Source organism: Camellia sinensis, chromosome 1 (assembly GCF_055761805.1).
Source record: "Camellia sinensis isolate YWXY chromosome 1, ASM5576180v1, whole genome shotgun sequence".
Taxonomy (NCBI): domain Eukaryota; kingdom Viridiplantae; phylum Streptophyta; class Magnoliopsida; order Ericales; family Theaceae; genus Camellia; species Camellia sinensis.
In genome coordinates, this window is record NC_138961.1 from 179,817,611 (window position 1) to 179,841,458 (window position 23,848).

The 23,848-nt window shown below is 44.0% G+C and overlaps 1 pseudogene; it reads left to right on the forward strand.

Annotated features, from left to right (window-relative positions):
- Positions 1-5,407: 5,407 nt before the first annotated feature.
- Positions 5,408-10,145, forward strand: LOC145790398 (alkane hydroxylase MAH1 pseudogene; annotated as a pseudogene).
- Positions 10,146-23,848: the final 13,703 nt, after the last annotated feature.

Consider the following 23,848-nt stretch of genomic DNA (forward strand, 5'->3'; position numbering starts at 1 on the left):
GTACATTGGATACCAAATGACCTACTACCACCGAAAGCATAAAGGAAAAGAGAAAGCTATACAATTAACAATTAACAGCCCCCCTCAAACTCAAGGAGGATAGGTACTAGCCAACTTGAGTTTGGAGAGAGTCACAAAACAGAAAAATAAACGGAAAAATAAAACAGGATAGGAGACACGGTATGGTCGTGTCAGACCGATGTAGCAGACAGTTTATGGGGTCATGTCGGACCGTTGTAGTAGACAGTTTACGGGGTCATGTCGGACCGTTGTAGCAGGACAGTTTACGGGGTCATGTCAGACCGATATAGCAGACAGTTTATGGGGTCATGTCGGACCGTTGTAGTAGACAGTTTACGGGGTCATGTCGGACCGTTGTAGCAGGACAGTTTACGGGGTCATGTCAGACCGATGTAGCAGACAGTTTATGGGGTCATGTCGGACCGTTGTAGTAGACAGTTTACGAGGTCATGTCGGACCGTTGTAGCAGGACAGTTTACGGGGTCATGTCGGACCGTTGTAGAAGACAGTTTACGGGGTCATGTCGGACCGATGTAGCAGGACAGTTTACGGGGTCATGTCGGACCGTTGTAGCAGGACAGTTTACGGGGTCATGTCAGACCGATGTAGCAGACAGTTTATGGGGTCATGTCGGACCGTTGTAGTAGACAGTTTACGGGGTCATGTCGGACCGTTGTAGTAGATTGTGGTGGTGCACCAAGGGGGCGACTTAGGGAGTGCGCCATGAGGTGGCTTGAACATGATACTGTGTATAACCCCCCCTCAAACTCAAATAGGTGTGAAGATAGAAACCTATTTGAGGTTGAAACAAAGGGATTGATAAAGCTGACTGGTGTAGAAGACACTGTATGAGTGTGTAGATAGGCTGCCCAAAAGATATACATGGATGTAGATATCGAGCCCTCAAAAGACGTGCCCTCAAAAGGTGTGCCCGCACCCTCAAAAGGCGTGTCATCAAAAGGCGTGCCCGAATGCATCAAAAGGCGTGCCATGAAAAGGCGTGCCAGTTTGTCGGCGAGAAGAGGCGCGCGATGCGCGTGGCTGCCTCGGCTATTTAACCAAGACAGAGCTGAGGCAGAGGCGAAGACAAACAATTGGCGAAAATCCTCTGAAAAACTCTTCGTTTTGCTGAGAAGGTTTTGCTGAGAAGATACTCTGTAACACTCTCTATAACACTCTGTTGCCCAGAAAAAATGGCTTCGTCTTCCCGCGGGCTGCTTACCCTCTTTCCCGACCTCAACGAGTCCACAGGAGAGAGAACTGGGGCGGTGTCCCGTGAACCTCAACCAAACACCACTGGGTTTGCTCCGTTGAACTTCCCGATGCAGTCAGTGGAGCAAAAAATGGCGGTGCAGTCGGATGTGGAAGCCAATCAGTATACGTTGAAGGCATGTGTGGAGTCCATGACGGCGGTCACAAATCTGTCGCACCGGCTACAGAGTAGGACAAATGAGGTGCAGCAGTTAAACTCCCAGCTGGCTCTGCTCCAACGCATGTATAAGGATGCGCGAGCAGAGATGAGCGTGCTAAGGGCAGAAAACAAGGAGCTGAAGCGGAAGGCCACCGTGATGTTCCGATTTGGAGGGCCGCCATATGCTGCAGTGGAGGAGCAGGGACTAAATGTGCTCGGTGGCGTGGGAAGCACGGAGGCAACACCGTCAAGGGTCGGCCAGGACGGAGGCAAGAAGAAGAGACCTGCTGCAGAATAGAGAAGGGATGTGGTTGTTGTTTGTGTTTTTTTTTTTTTTTTTTTTTTTTGTTTTTTTTTTTGTAAAATGGTGATCGGGGTGAGCCCCGATATGAATAAAATGATTTTGGTGTGCAAGCGTCTGCGTCTTTGGTTTTTTTTTTTTTTTTTTTTTTTTTTTTGATGAACAGAAAATATAAAAGAGAATAAAATAAAATAAAATAAAAAGAAAAAAAGAGAGAAGGCATGACAACTGTCTCTCGGGCAAGTATGTGATAAAATAAAAGAAAAAAGGTGGGGGTGGTGGAAAAGTATGTTGGTTTTCAGGAAAAGAAAATGTAAAAGATAATAAAATAAAAAGAAAGTAAAAAGAGAGAAGGCAGCTTTAAAAAAGAAAACAAGAAAGCACAGGTCACTCACTCACTCTCTTTTTCAGAGAAAGAGAGTACATGCTTTTCTATTGTAATTACTCCTGTAGATGAGTTGCAGGTGCAAGGGGTTTATAACCCTGGGCTTCTGAGGAAGATCAGTGGTGTTGGATTTTCTGGGGGTCGAGGGGCTGGCCCTGGGGGTCGACGCCGGGAGTGATCATGTCGGGGCGTTGGTACATGTTGGAGAGGAGTAAGGTTGGGCTGATGCTGGGTTTGGTGTGGAGCCTGGAGCAGCGATCTCCATGCCTGCAAGCTCCGAGCTTGAAGTAGAAAGGGCAGTTGACTCTGTCCTTCTCTGTTCCGAATATCGAAGCCAAGTGCTCAGGTGAGAGCATGGCCCGTGCTTGGGAGGTACTTTCAGTGTTGCCTTTTTGCCGGCTCTCGAAAGCCGAGGCTCGATCGAAGCTGTTGTAGCTGTAGAGATCGACGAAGGCTGTGGAGAGAGGGGTTGAAGTGTTGGCGCTGACGGAGGCGCCGGAGATTGATCGGAAAGTGTGGTCTCCTCCGAGTGGACTGTGGAGGAAGAAAGATGATTCGGGTCGGGTCTGACGTAGCAGAAGGAGTGACCCAGATCGTCGAGTGGGTCGGAAATGACGATGGACAAAGAACTCCATCATGGCCGGTGAAGCAGACGCTGATCTTCCCCACAGAAAATCGCAGTGTTTTTCTATGCCCTAGCTTCCTTCTGAAGAGAAAGAGAGCCAGAGCCCTCAGCCCATGTGTGTGTTGTGGTGTCTGTGTGTATGGCAGTGTGTGGATCAATATGTGATGCTTCTGCTAACTCCGAATCAAAACAGCGGGAGAGAAGGTATGTGTAGAGGTCCGGCAGGCGGCCAAGGCGAGACTGCCGCCCGCCGGTGAAGCAGAATGACTAGGTTGTTAACCTAGCTCTGATACCATGTAAAATAATAAATTGAGATGTATATTATTATTGATGTTTTGATTGATTTGTTTGTATTAATTACAAAGAGTAATGAACTCTCTCTTTATAGAGAGAAGAATGGTACATTGGATACCAAATGACCTACTACCACCGAAAGCATAAAGGAAAAGAGAAAGCTATACAATTAACAATTAACAATCTGTGTGGGCAATATGGACCTGAACTGCTGTAGTGTGGAGTGCTGAACTGTTGTGGTATCTGTCTTGCTGTGCTGATCTAATATGTTGTGCTGAACTGATGGTGAAGTCTGCTCTTGCTTCTGGGCTCCTGCTGCCGTGGGCTACTGATAAAAGGAGTAATTTTGGTATGTTTTGGTCTGTTTTATTGGTGAAGATGGACTACTGATAAAGGAGTAATTACTGTGGGTTTTGGTCTATTCACTTCATTATTTTATTGTTGTTTGATAGTTATGGGGTTTTTGGTCTGTTTCAGGTTTGGTTAGTTTTTTGGGTGTGTGGTTGTTTTTTGTGATTGGTTTCTCACCAACTCGCGATGATGTGTTAGTATATGATTGGGCGATCTTTTTGGTGCCAGCCTAGTTGGGATTGATTAGGTTCACTATGATATTTTTTGCACTCATCATCCTCTTTCTTTTATTGATGTAATAGTTTTCTGTTTTATCAATAAAGTTCATTTTCTTTGCTGATAAAAAAAAAAAAAAAAAAAAAAGTGTCGGTGTAGGAATGCCATTTTTTTTTTTTAATTTCTAAAAAATGTCCATACAAATAGTTACATACAAGCCAGGGCAGTTATACTAGATTTCATTTTTTTATTAATTGGGAAAAAGAAATATCATACCAACTCCCATAGAAGTCTTTTCAATTACATATGTTAATGTGCTTACCGAGCCACTATTAAGGAAATTGTTACACTTTGTATACAGTCAGGGACGGAGGGGGGCCAAAGACAAACATTGGAAGATAAGTGAGGTTATATTTAAAACAATAGATTTTCATACAATAAATAATTGTGATTTTTTATGTTCTTAATTGAAAATGGATAAATATTTGATGTAACATTAATATTACGTTATAGCATCACTAATGATTGAGAGTTTTTATATTGCAGTAACGATAAATAATGATTGGGCTAAAGAGATACAAAAATTGTGAACTTAATTTCATTTATAAAGTGAATAATATAATTAAAAATATATTTTAAAACATAATATGTTAGGGAGTTATCATGGTGTGTACTCTTTAAAAGTGCATATTGTATCACAATATATGTCTGTAGCATAACCATAACAATTGTAACTTCTTTCACTAAAATAGTTTATAACATTTTGCATTACAAATAATTCGTAAGATTTACACTACACCATTCATAGCGTTACTACAATAATTCATAACTTTCACTTTCACTTTCACTTTCACTTTAGAGATGCACACCATAAATTAACTACTTGTAACATTTACTACACATAACAATTTAAATATTCTAAACTTTCATAAAAAAAGAAATTATATTTCTTATAATAATATTTTTTTATATATTAAACTATTATTATATTATAAAGACCTATTAAAGAAAATAATTAAAATTATAAAATAGAAGACGACCATAGGAGAAATTGGTGTGTTGAACTAAATCTATATTGGTAAAGCATCTTGTGCAAAGCTGGGAGGCCAGGACTCCGGTAGGTTTATAGGTAGTTCCATCCCTGTATACAGTTTGGATGTGAATACATGAATTGATCAACTTTTAATGCCTTTTTAACGTTGCTATGCTTTAAAAGCCATCTTGGGAGTTGATTGATGCGTGACCAAACAGCCTGCAGGAAAATCATTGTAAATCTCCACCCTTACAGATAGTACTGGCATAGTTCTACTAGGACCTCGAACAAAAACCGAAATGGCCTTACACTACGTTAAAATTAGGTTTTCGCGGCGATTTTTTATCGTTGTTAAAAGATGTAAAATCGTCATTAAAATTTTTAACGATAGTAATTTAGGACTGCCGTTTATACTTGTGTCGGAAAAGGTACAACCGTCGTATAAAGGTAAATTACCATTGTTAAAAGTCGACCAAAAACGGCAGTTCTTTACCGCCGTAAATAGGTTCAAATTTTTTAAAAAATAATTATCTCTTCTTGCACTCCTCAGGCCTCGAACCTGTGATCTTTAATCCATGCACATCAACCACTATACCACAACCACTTTATATGAAATATATTCCCTAAATAAATATTTAAACATTACTTTTGCTTTATTGTAGATGGTCATATTCAACCTCTGGCCGCAAGTGGTCACCACACACCGGAGTTTCGCTGGAGTTCCGCCGGCAAAAACCGCCGTCATTAACGGCGGTAATGAGAGGGCTTCAGCGGCAGTTTCGTTACCGCCGTTAAAAGAGGGCTTTAGTGGCAGTTTTTTTAAAGAAGGTTTCATTACTGCCATTAAAGGTACTGTAGTAGCGGTTTTTTAAACGACGGTATCGAAACTGTCGTTAAAAATACATTAACGGCGGTTTCGTTACCGCCGTTAATAGTATCTTTAACGGTGGTAACAAAAATCGCCGTTAAAAAAACCGTCGTTAATGCCCTATTTTCGCATAGTGTCACTAGGTTACTATGAAGTCCTATTATCACTTACATGTTTTCTCTTCCTTTTCTTCCTATCTACCACTATTGATGTTGTGCTTCCATGGAACTAGCCTCTTTTTGGGATACTACCGACTCTTCTCTGCCACGTGCACCAGATCCACAACTGGGCCACCGGAGTTCTATGCGAAACCGGAGGTACTTTTCTAATCAAGGGCCCTTTTTTGGCTAACATGAATATGTTGGTAACTGTTGATCCATCTAAAGTGCACTACAAAATGAGTTCCAACTTCTTAAATTTCCCAAAGGGTCCTAAATTCCTCAAGATTTTTGACTTTTTGGGAGATGGAATTTTCAATTCTGATTCAGATTTATGGAGAAACCAAAGAAAACTTGCTCAATTACAGCTCAGTCACCCCCAGTTCCACCGGTTTTTGGCCAAGACCACCCAAGATAAGGTGGAGAAAGGACTCATCAAAGTTCTTGAACATGTCTCCAAACAAGGCCTGGCGGTGGACTTACAAGACTTGTTCCAAAGGCTAACATTTGACACTACTTGCATACTTGTCACCGGGTATGACCCCGGTTGCCTCTCTATCGACCTCCCTCATGTTCCCTTCTCCAAGGCCATAGATGATGCGGAGGAAGCTATCTTTATTCGCCGCATTGTCCCTGAGAGAGTTTGGAAGTTCCAGAGGTGGGTAGGGATTGGACATGAGAAAAAATTAAGAAACGCTCGTGAATCTCTAGATCATATCATAGCGAAATATATTTCCATGAAGAGAGATGAACTCAGTAGAGAAATCAAATCGAATGATGAAGAAGGAGGTGTCGATTTATTAACATCGTATTTAAATGAAAAAGAGATAGAAAGTGATGATAAGTTCTTGAGAGACACCATTTTAAATTTCATGATTACGGGGAGAGACACGACAAGCTCAGCTCTCACGTGGTTTTTTTGGCTCGTTTCAACTCACCCAGATGTGGAAGAAAAGATCAGAGAAGAACTCAAATCGAATATACCAACAAAAGAAGCTAACAAATGGAGATTATTCGGCATAGAAGAGGTAAGCAAGCTAGTTTATCTACACAATGCACTATGTGAATCATTAAGGCTATATCCACCAGTTCCATTCCAACACAAAGAGCCTCGTAAGCCAGATACACTTCCAAGTGGGCATTGTGTTGATCCGAATATGAAAATATTGTTCTCCCTATATGCAATAGGAAGGATGAAATTCATATGGGGAGAGGATTGCATGGAGTTTAAACCAGAGAGATGGTTATCTGAGCGAGGAACGATCAAACATGAGCCATCTTACAAGTTCTTGTCGTTCAATGCGGGACCGAGGACTTGCTTGGGAAAGGAAGTAGCCTTCACTCAATTGAAAGTGGTGGCTGCAAGTATAATACACAACTACCATGTTCAAGTCGTGGAAGGACATACCGTGGCCCCTAATGTTTCCATCATTCTGTATATAAAGCATGGCTTGAAGTTGAAATGGGCCATGGCAAAGGCCGGGCAAGTTGAGTGCCGAACACGTTTGGGCCGCGGTAGCTTGGGCTTGTCCAGAGAGGTTTTGCTTGATTAAGGCACAGGGCCATGTTGGACCGAGCTACTTGGGCTCATTTGTGTAGAAACCGGGCTACGTGAAGTTGCTGCGCCGAGATGACTGCCTGCCATTCCGAATTCCACGGTTCGTGCGTTCGGCTCGGTAGGAAGGCCTACAGCTAACAGGTTCGACCTACCTCGAGCTCGGCCTGCCGGAATGCAACCAAGCTCAGTCGTTCTGGGGCTCGGCTGGTGGATCACTCGGATATACCACACAGCGCGGTCATAAGAAGCCGAGGTGGTTCCGTTGATCTGCCAGGCTCCGCCGAGATATCCTGACGGTTTGGTAAGGTGGTGATTGTTGGATTTGTGCTGACAGATGGGATAGCAGCACCACGTGTCGAGAGACTAATGGGAGTAGATTTGGGGCGCAGAAGGTATATAAGCGTGTCTGCGCCCCCCATGTTGAGGCAGATGATCATTTGGTAAGATACACTTAGACATTCAACTCTCTCCTCTCTCTCTCTATCCCTGAGTGTGTGCTAACTTGACCATCAGAGGGGTTTTTCGGCCGCACACCGCCGGGTAGCTCACCGCCGTTGTGTTCACAAATCGATCGGACGAACAAGGAGCTTAGAAGAAAGGAGTACGGGCTCGCCAAAATATTTGCTCCCTGTACAATTGGCGCCGTCTGTGGGAACTTGATAGACAAAACCTTGTCTTCCCAGCTCATCTGATCGTCGTCCATGGCGAACAATGAAGAGATTCTGTTGTCCGCCATCAACAGAGTTACCCCGGAGTCAGCCAGACAGAGAGAAGGACACCCCGTCATTCCTCTGATCGCAGACCTGGAGCCTTTTCTAGGAGGACATTCAAGAGATGAGCGGGATAAGCACGGGAGAAGCTTTGGTCATTCTCGGAGTCCAGACGGTCACCGGCAGCGGAGAGAATCGCATACCAGACGTCTGGAACACAAGCTAAGGGACCAAGAAGCTGTCATCCGGAGAATGGCGGCAGAGATGGACGATCTTAAGCGGCATGTCAAAGGGAAGGGCGTGCGCCCAATCCCGCCGTTCAGGCAGTCAGAGCCAGCGTCACACTCTGTCTCTCTCAATCACCAGAAGTTGCAAGGTTGGAGATTCTGACGCGCCGATAGAGAAATCCAGCGCGCATGATAGCACTCACTAACCCTCACGTCCGGTGACGACGTCAGGGTACTCCTACACCGCTCGTTCAGAGGATTTGCGGGAAGTCTTGAAGGAGCGAGCTGACGAGAGACTCAGAGGGTACCAGCATTCCAGCGGTTATCCTATAGGGGTCGTGCCAATGAAAAGGCTGTATTGCCTCAACCCCGCCTAGTTGTGCCTCCTCCTCCAGACACGGATTTGGCGAGGCTGAGCACCACTCCTTTCTCCTTGGAGATAGAAACAACACCGCTTCCCGTGGGCTTCCACCAGCCAAAGTTCACGCTCTACGACGGAAAGACCGATCCATACATGCATGTAAGCCACTTCTGACAGGTCATAGCCGGACATAGGCGGAATGACGCTCTTATGTGCCTTATCTTCCCGTCAAGTTTGGGCGAGCTGGGCTTAAAATGGTTTGAGAGGCAGCCAGAGGGGAGCATCGAAAGGTGGCAGCAGTTGGCGGAAGCCTTTGTGACACGTTTCAAAACCAACACCAGAATGCCAAAGGAAGTAGACCACCTTCTTAGTGTCAAGATGGAGCCGAGTGACACACACAAGGCATACAACTCCAGATACTGGGAAACTTTCAATGAGATCTTGGATTGCCCGGTCAACCTGGCAATCACAAAATATAAGCGGTCTCCCGGTCGGACATAGACTGTGGGACTCACTTACCATGCACTAGCCGATATCCATGGCTCAACTAATGCAGCGCATCAACAAGCACATCCGAGTAGAAGATAATGCGGCAGCATCTACCGCAAAGGCAACTCCGGTAGCAACAGACAAGAGGACGGCTGGCAAGGTGCATGCGGTCGGACAGGAGACCAACCGTTCAAATGATCGCGCCGAGGAATCTGACCGAGGTTCAAATTGTCGAAACCGGGGTAGGGGTCAGCGGAATGACTGAGATGAATTTCCCCACGACGACGTGACTGATGCAAACAGAAGGTTAAAAGCTCGGAAGGGCATCACCACGGTCTTTAAGATTTTAATCTATCGCATACTTAGTGAAATCTGTGACGAGGATTACGTCCAGTTTCCTGCTAAGTTAGGCGATGCGCAAAAAGGCTTCAATCCGCGGTACTGCTGCACATTCCACCGGGAGCGCGGACACTGAACAGAGGACTGTTTGCCTCTGAAGCAACACTTGGAGGAGCTAGTCGCAGCCGGACACTAGGACCTTTACATTAATGGGGGTGTGAAGGCCGCACATCAACCCCCGGTTGACCCATGTAGATTGGATGACCTGGAGGCGCCCCCACAAGGAGTAATTAATGTCATCCACGGCATAGTGGAGCCGGCACATGTATGCGAGCTCCTAGGTATGATCAAGAAGGCAGAACACATGACGGAAGTCTTGTCGGTCCAGCCTGCAATCAAGAGGGGGAAGACCGAAGAGAAAGACGTGATCAGTTTCTCTACAAGGGACTTAGAACGCATTCAGACGCCGCACAACGATGCCTTAGTGGTCACACTCCGCGTCAAGGAATTCGATGTCAAGCGCATCTTGATCGACCAGGGAAGCTCGGTCGAGATCATGCATTATGATGCGTGCAAACAGCTCAAACTCTGAGATACAGACTTGGCTCCGGCAACTTCGCCATTGGTTGGTTTCAACTCACAACCGGAGTGGCCTTTGGGAAAAATTATTCTGTCGGTCAAAGCGGGATCCGTAGTCAAGCAAGTGGAGTTCTGGGTATTGCAAGTGCCGTTTACATATAACTTGATCCTTGGAAGGAGATGGCTGCACGCTATGCAGGTAGTAGTGTCGACCTACCACCAGGTCATGAGATTTCCCTCGGCTATGGGGAAAATTGAGGAAGTTTGGGGCAATCAAGTCATGTCGAAACAATGCTTTGTGGCGGTAAACGGAAGCCGAGCTGCCAAAGGTTTCATCCAAATGATTGAAGGACCAAAAGACCATGGAGTTCTTGAAGATGTGAGCAACAAGGCTGAGGACAAAGCTGTTGAGGAGTTGGTAGAAGTGCGGATTGACACCGAAAACCCGAGCAAGTTTTTCTTGCTCGGCTCAAGCCTTACTGCCCAAGAGAGGACCGAGATGGTGGAATTCTTGATGGCAAATATCGAAGTCTTTGCATGGTCGCCTTACGACATGCCCGGCATCGATCCGAGCTTTATTTGTCATCATCTCAATGTCTTCCCCGGTGCAAGGCCGGTTATTCAAAGAACTAGGAGATCGGCGCTGCACCACGCTGAGGTAGTCGTAGATGAGGTAAAGATCTTGCTTGAAGCTGTGGCTATTCAAGAAGTGCACTACCTTCGGTGGATCTCAAACACAGTCGTAGTGCCCAAGAAGAATGGGAAGTGGCGAGTCTGCGTCGGCAACAAGACCGTCAATCGAGCATGCCCTAAAGACAGCTTTTCCTTGCCCAGAATAGACCAGTTGGTGGATCTAACGGCCGGACATAACAGGCTCAGTTTCTTGGACGCCTACTGCGGCTATCATCAGATTGCCATGCATGGCCCCGACCGTGAGATCACTTCTTTCACTACTCCAAGGGAACTCTTCTGCTACTAAGTTATGCCTTTTGGTTTGAAGAACGCCAGGGCAACTTTCCAAAAGATGGTGACCAAGATGTTCGCTCCTCTGCTAAGCCGAACACTGGAGACTTATATTGATGATATGGTGGTCAAAAGCCGACATCAAGCAGACCACTTGTCCGACTTGGCCGAGATGTTCGCCATTCTCAAATGACACAAGCTACGCCTGAATGTGTCTAAGTGTGCTTTTGGCGTGGGATCCGACAAATTCTTAGGCTTCCTAATCACGAACCGAGGCATCGAGGCAGACCCCACGCAAATCAGAGCCGTACAAGAGTTAAAGCAGCCAAACTCGGCTAAGGACGTGCAGCATTTGGCCGGAATGCCCACCGCGCTTAACTGATTCATAAGTCGGTCATCAGATCGCTACCACCCTTTCTTTCAAGCTTTGAAATCAAAGTTCTCATGGGATGCAGAATGTGACCAGGCTTTGGCCGAGCTCAAGGAGTATCTGTCTTCAGCACCACTGTTGGTAACACTGAAGCCCGGCGAGGAACTTTACCTTTACCTGGCTGTTTCTCAGCATGCAGTTAGTGCTGTGCTTATCCGGTCGGAAGGAATCAAGCACCTCCCTATCTTCTACGTAAGTAAAACCTTGTTACCGGTAGAGTCGAGATACTTGCCACTGGAAAAACTGGCGTTGGCATTGATAATGGCCTCCAGGAAGTTGGCGCACTATTTCCATGCCCATACAATCATTGTTTTGACCGAGTTCCCCCTCAAAGCTTTGTTCGAGCGGGGGGACTTCTCCAGTCGAATTCTCAAGTGGGCGGTCGAATTAGGACAGTTTGACGTCAAGTTCCAGCCACGCACTACCATAAAGGCCCAGACATTGGCCGATTTCATTGCTGAATTCTCACCCAGGATTCATCTCGTCTGCCTAGTGGATCTTGCGGTGGCAGCCGAGGAGGTGAGCACAGATTTAACCGAAGTAACACAGCAAGGCGATGTTGGCAACGCGGAACTTGCGCGCCCCGCTGAAGAACCTTCAGCTATTACGACACTACAGACCAGCGATGCGACAACGGAGTTGGGTATTACCGACCAACCTACTCTGTTCGGCGCCGCATCGCCAGAAGGGGAGGAAGTGGAACCGAGCAGCATTGAACTTGACGCCGCACAGCCGAGCGACCATGCGCCCATCCACCTGCAAGCCTCCCAGGACCCCTCAGAATGTTGGAAGCCCTTTGTGGGCGAAATGTAGAAACTTTTCATAGATGGGGCTTCTAACCGCCACGGTACCAGGCTTGGCGTAGTTCCGATTTTGCTAGACAGACTGACCATCGAGCACTCTATCACCCTTGGATTCCCTGCATCAAACAATGAGGCTGAGTACGAGATGCTTTTGGCCGGGCTCAAGAGCGCACTCCAGATGCACGCATCCAAGCTAATGGTTTATAGTGATTCCCAGGTTGTGGTTAACCAAGTTTCTAGGATTTACGAAGCTAAAGACGACAGAATGGTGAAGTACTAAGCTCTGGTAAGAGACCACATCAAGCGATTCCAAGCAACAAGGGTCCAACAGATTGGCCGTGAAGAAAACGACCGAGCAGATGAATTAGCCGGCCTCACTTCCATGGTTGATAACACATCTCCCAGCCCTCTCTCGATTGAATTCCTTCCAAGGCCCAGCATTGAGGAAGCCGAGCAGACAGAAGTACTCTGCATCGAGCTAGGTCCTTCTTGGATGGACCCAATTATCCTCTTCCTTAAAGATCGAACCCTTTCTACCGAAAAAAAGGAAGCACATAAAATCTGGGTGAAGTTAGAGCGGTTTTGGCTCTCTCTATCTGGCACTTTATACAAGTCATTCACCGGTCCCTATCTCAAGTGTGTACACCCAAGCAGCGTGGAAGTTTTCCTGTACGAAATTCATGAGGGCATCTGCGACAGTCACATAGGGGGCAGATCTTTGGCCTACCAAGCTATCTCACAAGGATATTGGTGGCCGTGCATGCAAGCGGACGCTCAGAAATATGTTCGCAAATGTGAGAAGTGCCAGAAGTTTGCCCACCAAATTCACCAACCGGCCAGAGAACTTCTTCTCCTCACCAGCCCTTGGCCCTTTGCGATGTGGGGGCTAGATATAGTGGGACCACTCCCAACGGCACCAGGCAACCGAAAGTTCTTTATCGCGGCTACAAACTACTTCACCAAATGGGTTGAAGCTGAGCCTTTGGCAACGATCAAGGAGAAGGATGTAAAACGGTTTGTCTGGAAGAACATGGTAACGCGGTTTGGCGTCCCCAAAATTCTGATCTCTGATAATGGCACCCAATTTGACGGCGGCCTGTTCAGAGGATTTTGTGAAGACTTGAAGATTGAATTCTACAACTCTACCCCGGCATACCCGCAGTCTAACGGTCAAGCCGAAGCATCAAACAAGACCATTCTTGATGGGTTGAAGAAAAGGCTTGAGAAAGCCAAGGGAAAATGGGCCAAGGAACTCCCAATCATTTTTTGGGCATACCGAACGACCCCGCGGCGATCCACTGGGAAAACTCCTTTTGCCTTGGCATATGGCATGGAGGCGCTCATCCCTTTGGAAGTCGGTATGCCCACCCTCCGCAGTGAAAGTTTTGAGCCCGAGTTGAACTCTGATGCGATCACCCTAGAATTGGACCTAGTGGAAGAACGCTGAGAAAAGGCTCTCATCCATGTAGCCGCCTACCAACAAGAGCGTTCAAGAAAATACAACAAGACGGTGCACCCCAGACCGTTCAAAGTAGGCAACTGGGTTTTAAGGAAGGTCATGGGCAACACCCTAGTGCCAGGAGAAGGCAAACTAAGGGCAAATTGGGAAGGACCTTACAAGATAACCGGTCTGGAGGGCAAGGGGGCATACCATTTGGAGGATTTAGAGGGTAAAGGAATACCCCGGCCATGGAATGCGGCCAACCTCAAACTGTACTATTTTTAGTTTTTCATAGTTTGTGTTCTTTTTGTGCAAAGGAATTTTTGGCCTCACACTTCAGAATGTAATATTCTTTTTTTGTCAATATATAGAAGTGTCTTGTCTTTGCTCCAGCATTCTGCGTGTTTTCGTTGCTTATTTTTAGATTCCAACCAAGATGTTTTATTCCAGTTGACTAAGTTGATGATTTGTTCAACTTTGTGATTTGAACCGAGATGTTTACTCCGGTCAAACAAGTTGATGATTTGTTCAACTTTGAGATTTGAACCGAGATGTTTATTCCGTTCGAACAAGTTGATGATTTGTTCAACTTTGAGATTTGAACCGAGATGTTTATTTCGGTCGAACAAGTTGATGATTTGTTCAACTTTATGATTTGAACCGAGATGTTTACTCCGGTCAAACAAGTTGATGATTTGCTCAAACTTTGAGATTTGAACCGAGATGTTTTATTCCGGTTAACTGAGTCGATTTACTCAACTTTATGATTCAAACCGAGACGTCTTTTTCGGTTAAATAAGTTAAACAAAATGGTCTTTTTTGCCGAAGTATTTTGTCCGACTGAAGTTATTTAGCTTGAAGATCGTGCAAACACTTGATGAAAATTGAACTTTTTTCGTTGATGTGCAAAATAATTACAAGAGGAGGGGCAAATAGCCCGGTTACATGTTCAAACAAAAAGAAAGAAGACAAAGAAAACTAAGCATGGAGGGAAAGGTCTGTGAATTCATCCCCAGTCGAGGCCTCCAGGTCGACCGTGGTTGTGGTCACCTGGGCGCCGGTCTTCTCCTGGCCGACCTGATTTGTTCGGTTGTCACTCTCTGCATTCTCCTCGGCGTCTTCAGCTTCTTCTTCCTTGGCCTCAGCCTGCAACGCATTGAAGGTGTCGTTGGCATAACGCACAAGATAGGTCGGCAGGAGGCAGCTGGAGGAGTGGCAAACACGTCGGTACTGTTTGCATCCTCCAGCTCCTCCTTTCTTGATTGCTTCAACCTCTCCAGCTTGGTCTTGAGCGCATCCCTCTCTTGCTCAGCAACACCAAGCTGGCCGAGCAACTTCGAATTGTCAGAATTCGCCATCTGTAGCAATGCTTTGGACCGGCCGAGCTCGACTTGAAGCTGTTCCACCTGGTTGGCAGAGTCAGTGGCCTTCTGCCAGAGTCGGTGAATGCGCTCCATGACCAAGTGTTGTTTTTGGATAGCGTGCAAGAAGAATGTTTGATTAGAGAGAAAATCGAGCACACACTTGGAAATTTTTTTGGCAAAATGTACAAAGTTCTTACCATGGTCATACACTTGACCGAGGATTTCACCAGTCGGGTGTCTAGAACATGGTCGTTACCGACCACGTCGCTTTGTAGCAGCAAGGCTTTGGAGAGGTCAACGGTGAGCAGATGCTCCTTGTCGCCTTTGACAGAAGCTGTCACCGGGATCTCTTTACCCCGGTGCTTGAGTTGGGGCCTCCACGGTGAAATTGGGTCAGTTATCACGACAGGTTACTCGGTCTTGAGCTCTATAATTAGCTCGGCGGAAGGGTCTGCACGTGGCCTTTTGCTAGCCCGGCGGTTTTCTTTGCTAGCTTGTCCGGCGGTGGGAGACGCCAGTGCAACCACGGTCCCACTGGATTGCCCGGCAGCAGGCGAGCGGGTTGGGATGCTCGATATCTCGGTGGAGGTGGCAGTGATGAGGTTCTTGATGCGGCTTCTTTTGGCCATCTCTTCCGCCTCGGTCAACTGAATGAATGGCACGTCCGGTGATGTGGGATCGGGAGGTGGAGATGAAGCGCGAAGAAAATCTGTGACTTTACTCCGGCATGGAGCTAAATATCTATATGTCAATTTGTAACCGAGGAGCGCGTGGTAATCCCGGTTGCGGTAGCGGGGCACAGTTCTGATGGCTACTTCGTTGGGATAATGATAGTGGGCTTGCGGGGCTTCGATTGCTGCAAAGGAAAGAAGAAAAAATGCTAAGTACAGAATAGTGAAGAAAGATAAATTGACCGAGCAGTTAGCACGGCTTAGATGTCTTGCCGAAATTCTTGCTGATAAACTAGCTTGGTACGTCAACTGTTTCGTAGTTACCAGACACCCAAAAAAAGTCATCGTCGTGCAAGTCCTAGTCTGGGGTGCCGGTCACTATCTTCTCCTTGCCCAGTCTAATTTTTAGATAGTAGGTAAGGCCATCGCCTGTATGCCCGAGGGTATACTGGCGCAGTATCTCGGCTAGTCCTAGGTTGGTTCCTAGCCGGTTGTTCAGTTCGTGGATCCCGTTGATTATTCTGTAAGTGTTGGTTGAGACCTGGGTTGGAGCTAGCCCGGTGCGCCGCAAAAATTCGCAGATCAGCGGGTTAACCGGGAAGCGGAGGCCTCCTTCTATAATTGACAGCACGGTGAAGGGACACTGGTCTAATCTGCCCCATGGGGTTGTGTCCTCAACACCGAGCTCTAAATTAACGTCGTCCGGGATACCGTACTCCTCTTGGAACGCGGCCAAACCAACCGGAGTGTCGACAAGGAAGCGGTAGCGCCCCATGTGTGGCCAGCTGGTTTTAGCTCGGCTGAGGTGGTTTGGCACAATACTTTTGCTTAATGGCTACTCGGTCTTAGAGAGCCTCGGAGTTGGTGTGGTCCCCTTGGACTCTGCAAGAAAAAGAGGGAAAGTGTAAGTGGAAGCGCGGTCGCATGAAACGAACTTGACTTTAGCTCGGTCTGATGGAGTGCCAGACCACCTCGGTCATGAAGGTAAATTCAGGAGCACGACCGGTCAAGCGGACCAGATGTTAGCTCGGTTAACCGGTCAAGTACTCTGCCTACCTAGGTTTCTACAGAAGTTTTCTTAAAACTAGTAATTTGCTCGGACTTAATGTTTTTTCGGATCAAGAGAAGACCTGGAGCCCGATCCGCTCCAGATCTTCAAGTGTTCATCTCTGGGGCTGAAGAACCGTAAGGAGGACAAGGGGCATCAGAGGATTTAGGGGAGCTATACCCTAAAACCTATGGTTTTTGTGCCCTAAAATGAAGAATATCAAATGAAATAGCAATAAAGGGATTGAAGAACTTACCAGAATGGGGCTGGAGGTGAGTCTTCAAGCACGAACGCAGCAAGATGCAAAAAGGAAGCTCTTCGAAGGCTCTGGAGCTCTGGAATGTCAAGAACTGTAGGACAGTCAATAAGAACGAAGTGAAGGGAGAAATGACGTATATATGGGAGAGATAGAGAGACCGCCAAAATTTTTGAATGTGAAGGGGCGTGAGGGTTGGCTGCTCGAGGCCAATAAACGAGCGACGCGTGTCCTAATTAATGGCGACGTCAGAGTTGAAGAGACAGGGAGGCGAGATGAGGCATTGACCGGGCAACTTTGGAAACCAGGCATGTCGACTAGCACGGTTAGCTACTTGCAAATTGAGGACCGAAGAAGAGTCTACCCCGGTTGGATCATGTAATCCCAGTCATGCTTGTGCGGACAGAATTAAGGGACAATTGAGAGGGAGATTTTATGAGCTGAAATGGGCCATGGCAAAGGTCGGGCAAGTTGATTGCTAAATACGTTTGGGCCACGGTAGCTTTGGCTTGTCCAGAGAGGTTTTGCTTGGTTAAGGCATAGGGCCATGTTGGACCGAGCTACTTGGGCTCGTTTGTGTAGAAACTGGGCTACTTGAAGTTGCTGAGCCGAGATGACTGTCTGCGATTTTGGATTCCACGGTTCATGCATTCAACTCGGCAGGAAGGCCTACAGTTAACCGATTCAACCTACCTCGAGCTCGGCCTGCCGAAATGCAACCAAGCTCGGTTGTTCTGGGGCTCGACGGGTGGATCACTCGGATATGCCGCGCAGCACGGTCATAAGAAGCCAAGGTGGTTCTACCAGTCTGCCGGCTCCGTCGAGATATCCTGACGGTTTGGTAAGGTGGTGATTGTTGGATTTGTGCTAACAGATAGGATAGCAGCACCACATGTCGAGAGACTAATGGGAGTAGATTTGGGGCATAGAAGGTATATAAGCGTGTCTGCGCCCCCCATGCTGAGGCAGATGATCATTTGGTAAGATACACTTAGACATTCAACTCTCTCATCTTTCTTTCTATCCCTGAGTGTGTGCTAACTTGACCGTTGGAGGGGTTTTCCAGCAGCACACCGCCGAGTAGCTCACCGCCGTTGTGTTCGCAGATCGATCGGACGAACAGAGAGCTTGGAAGAAAGGAGTACGGGCTCGCCGGAATATTTGCTCCCCGTACACATGGCTTGAAGGTTCAAGTTACCAAAAGATGGTCTTGAAGTCAATTTTAGTGTTAGCTGGGGGATGTTTAAAAAATATATGAAGTATGCAATGATTGGAACTTGAATAAGTGCAAAGAATAGAGGGATGCAGGAGTATCTGAATGTAAATGTTGTCGTTTTCTTTTAGCATCTTAACTAATTGTGCAAAGTGTCGTAATGTCTTGTTCAATAAAGATGGCATTTGGGTTTATTTTTGTGCACGTAAAAGGAATGTGAGAATGGTGATTATGTGTGGTTGTGTTTTACTAACATCCTCAAGTTTTGATTTCTTTATATGAAGCATGTTGGAAAAATGGTTTGTGAAACCATGTGTTTTGGCTAACTTTGAGCCTAAATTGAGATGGCCTCCAGACACCGATTGAGGTGTATCCTGGTGGAAACGCATTCCTTGTCGGATGGTGATTCATTTTGTATATTTGGTTGTTCAAACCATTTTCCGAGTGAAAAAATTGACTTCGAAGAAGGCTTCAGCAACACAATAGTTGAACGAATCCAAATTTAAATTCGTCTTTGGTTTCGTCCAGAAACTCGAGGTGTTCTAATGGAAATTCAATTTCAATTGTTATTAGGTTTTTCCTTCTTCTAGGAGCATCTATCAAATTCTTAATAGAGGTTCATACAGTGAAGGTCATTTTACAACCGAATTTGGAACAGTTTGTTCACCGTGTTTTTGGCATATTCTTGAAGGTGGATCACCAAAATTTGAACAGATTTGAGGTTGTTCACACCACCATCTCCAGTCTATAAATACCCCACTTTTAGTAAGTCGTTGTATACAAAAAAAAAATGGTATCTAATTACAATCTAAATTAGAGTCATAGTCGCATCAAATTTTTCAGAATTCTTTGCTCTGTTTTCCTTCATCATAATTTCATTCTGCGTCTTTGAGTCAGAGAGAGTGCAACACAAGTTTGGTCCGTCATATTTGGAATCACTGTACTGCTGTCTTGGATTCTAGTCATTGTATCTTGGGAAGTTGGTGTCGATAACCCGAACACCTCGGTAGGGGCGAATTAAACCTTGAGGAAATTGTGTGCAACATAAGTCTCAACTAATTTCGGTATTGTATTATTTTGTATTACAATTTTCATTTATTATTTGGCATAATCATTTGTTTGAAGTATCATTGTGTCTTGTTTTATTTCTTTAAAAAATAATTTTCCTCACCCGGACAGCCCCCTCTGTGAAATTCTCTTTCTTGCTCTGTTTTAATTGCAAATCAATTCTATAATCACACTTGTGCTCAATTTGTAATAATTTCCTAGCAAAGCATGGCTTGAGGGTCAAAATTACCGAAAGATTATGTTGTTGAATGTTACATCACTTCTTAATTTCCTTGGTCCCTCTACATTCATTGGGAATGGAAACTGTATTACATAATGTGCAATAATGATTGAAGCTTTCAATAATTGTGAGAAAGTGAGAGGAGGATAGACATTATCCAGAATATTTATTTAAAATAATATCCAAAAAAAATAAAAACTATTGGGGTGTTTGATGGAGATTATGGAAGTAACTTATTTTAGTATCACTTACACATTATCGAGTCTATAACTTATTTTAGTATGGGACTGTGTGTATTTAGGCTTCATTTTAGCGAAAAAGTCACTAAAAAAACTAAAAAGTCAACAACTCATACTAAAAAGTCAAAGATTCTCTTTTCTCTCTACTTTTTATATATCTTTTCTTAAAAAGTCAAAAAATCATCCCAAACAGATTATTTTTTTTAGCTCATATTTTAACCAGATAGATAAAAATTACTAAATTAACCTGTTTCCAAACGAGGTATAATTATACTATCCAACAACATTATAGGTAAGGTTCTAGTCTTTTTTTCATTTTTCATTTTTTTTTTTCATAGGTTTCTGTAAATCGTATATCTTTGGTTACAATGGATTGTAGGAAATATCCATACGTGCATTGTTATTTAAAATAAAATAAAATATTTAATTTTTAAGTAATTAATGAAAATATTAAAAATGACACTTCCTCTCATATCTTCTCTAATTATCAATCAATCATATCGCGTACATATTATCAATTCTATAAAATCTGTCTAAAAAATAAATTTGTTTATCATTTTTATATTCGTAAATCGTTCCCAAACTACATGTATAAATTAAGATTGGGTGTAACACGAAAGCTCTATTTGGCAAAAACTAAAAATTCATATTTTTCTAATTTTTTTTCTTTGAGAAATTGTTTTAAATTTGAGTCAATTTTTTTTTTCCTTTCAGGTTATTTTAGTTTAGAAAAATTTTTAAAATAAAAAAATAAAAAGTTCAATAAGAAAAAGATAAATTACAAATAGACTAGCTGAGATTTGTTTAGAATATAAATTATTTTTTATGATTTAAAAAATTACAAACACTCCTTGTCAGAATTTTTTATAACAGAATTAATTGAAAAATAAAATTCTTAATTGCTCTCCTATATAATAAAATTACTTGAATTATTAATTGAACTAAATGTTAACATCAGGGGGTGTGTTTGTAATTTATCCTAAAAGTAATTTAGACTTGATGATTTATTAATAAAAGGGGATGTTTATTATGAAATTAAAATTTTCAAAGGATGTGATGTAATTTCCAAAACCAAAGGGACAATTCGTATTTTAAGCAAATTTCAATGAGCGTATTTGAAATTTATCCTTAAAAAAAGGTAAGAAAAATCAACTATTTTAGGAGTTGACTGTTGTCAATTTTTTCTATTTTATTTAAATTTTTATAATCTAGTTTATTAAAACATAAAAGTGGAATTTTTTTTTTTTTAAAAAAAAAGATTTATAATTTTACTACAAAAAAAAATTTAAATCAACAACAAAAGTTACTAAAAAATATTGGGTTAATTACAAAAAAAAAAAAAAAAAAAAAAACTTAAGGTTTCACGCGTTTTTCATCCGGCCTCGTCCATTTCCTCTGCGTAAGGTAACGAAGAATCGTTTTGGGGTTTAAAGTGAAAAAATGTGAAACTTTGGAATTTTTTTTGTAATTAATCCGAATATTTAAATTGTTTTTTATATATATATAACTTAAATATCTTATTATATATGTACATTTGTACTTGTATATATGGTGGAATTTTTTTATTCAAGTTTTGACTCTTTTGATGATAAAATTTTAATTTCATCTCTAATTTTGATGACTATGTAAGAAGGGATGAAATCAAAATTATTATATTTATATATTTATAATAATTTATTATATCATTTGTTATCATTATTCTAATTGAATGGATCTCATTGCTTATGTATGTTCAATTAAAATATTGATAACAAATGACGTAATAAATTATTATAAGTATATAAATATAATAATTTTGATTTCATCCCTTCTTATATAGTCATCAAAATTAGAGATGAAATCAATTTTTTATCATCGAAAGAGTCAAAACTTGAATTAAAAAAATTCACCATTTATACAAGCACACAGGTATATATACAATAAGATGTGCAAGTTATATAAACACGTACACACAAAATATTAGTGCTAAAAAAAAAAAAAATCCCAAGGTTTTAGTTTTTCACCTTAAATTCCAGTGTTTTTCATTTTAAACCCTAAAATTTTTTTCGTTATCTTACATAAACAAAGATGGACGGGGCACATTAAAATACGAATGAAACTCTAGAATTTAATTTTTCAAAATTAAAATACTAAAATTTAAAATGAAAAACTCATGAAACCTTAGAGTTATTTTTTTGTAATTAACCCAAAAATATTTACGAATGTCAATAATGTGAGATTGGCTCTCATCTATAATCTGATTTGAATCATCCGCATATTACATGAAAATAGTGAGGGTCATTTTTCTTAAGGGTTAATTACATAAAAGTTTTATTTGTATAGTTCAATTAAGGGAGCTTTTTTGATAAATCCATTTTCTAAGAGGTTTATTCCATCCAATCTATATTCTTTTTGACTATTCCATTAGGTCCAATTTGAGATAAGAAGACCAAAATACTCTTTTCATTTACTTATATTCAATTTAGTTCACATTATTTTCTTATGTTTCAATAAGTTCTATGGGTGACATAATTACCAAAATACCCTTAATGTGAATGTTCACACCGTCAATATAAATGTTTATATTGTCAATGTGTAGGGGCCCGGCTCATGTCGATCGTCGTGGGTGCCCGGAAAAATTCGAGTCTGGCCGGGCCGGCCCACAAGCCAAAAAAGTAGGCCCGACCCGGCCCGTTGATAATATGAATATTCAAATTGACAAGTTAACATTCACATTGATAGGAGTGTAAAATTGGCCTGCGGCCCGTGGGTGGCCCGAAACCAGCCCGTCGCCCGGGGCGGGCCCGGGCCGGCCCGTTCACAATATGAATATTCACATTGACATATTAACAATAACATTAACATTGACAAGAGTGTAAAATTGGCCCATGACCCGTGGGCAGCCGGAAACCCGGGCCCGGGTCGGGGTGGGCCCGGCCCGGCCCGTTGACAATGTGAATATTCACATTGACATGTTAACATTCACATTGATAGGAGTGCAAAATTAGCCCGCGGCCTATGGCCGGCCCGAAACCCGCCTGCGGCTAGTGGGCTGCCTTGGACGGGCCGGGCCCGACCCGTTGATAATGTAAATATTCACATTGACATGTTAATATTCACATTGATAAGAGTATAAAATTAGCCTGCGCCCCGCAGCTGCCCGAAACTAGCCCACGGCCCGTGGGCGGCCCGGGGCGAGCCCGACCCGGCTTGTTGACAATGTGAATATTCACATTGACATATTAACATTCACATTGATAAGAGTGTAAAATTGACTCGCGTCCCATGGGTGGCCCGGGGCGAGGCCGGTCCGACCCGTTGACAATGTGAATATTCACATTGACATATTAACATTCACATTGATAGGAGTATAAAATTGGCCCGTGGCTTGTGGGCGGCCCGAAGCCCGCCCCCTGACCAGGGCGGGCCCGGCTCGGCTCGTTGATAATGTGAATGTTCACATTGACATATTAACATTAACATTGATAAGAGTGTAAAATTAGCTCGTGACCCATGGGCAGCGTGAAGCCCGGCCCCGGGCCGACGCGGGCCCGGCCTGTTGACAACGTGAATATTCACATTGACATGTTAACATTCACATTGATAAAAGTGTAACATTAGCCCGTGCCCCGTGGCTGCCCGAAACACGCTCACGGCCCGTGGGCAGGCCGAGGCGGGCCCTGCCCGGCCTGTTGACAATGTGAATATTCACATTGACATGTTAACATTCACATTGATAAGAGTGTAAAATTGACTCGCGTCCTATGGGCGGCTCGAAGCCCGTGGGCGGCCCAGGGTGGCCCAGGTTTGGATCCGGGCCTACCCCGGGCCGCGGGCGAGTTTCGGGCAGCGGACAAGTTTTACACTCCTATCAATGTTAATGTTAACATGTCAATGTGAATATTCACATTGTCACGGGTCGGGCCAAGCCCGCCTCGGGCTGCGATCGGGCTTCGGGCCGCCCACGGGCTGCGGGCCAATTTTACACTCCTATCAATGTGAATATTAACATGTCAATGTGAATATTCACATTACCAACGGGCTGGGCCCGCCCTGGCCCGAGGTCAGGCTACGGGCTGCCCACGGGTCACGGGCCAATTGTACACTCTTATCAATGTGAATGTTAACACGACAATGTGAATATTCACATTGTCAACAGGCCGGGCCGGGCCAGTCCCGGGTCGCCCACGGGCCGTGGACGGGTTTCAGGCAGCCATAGGACGCGGG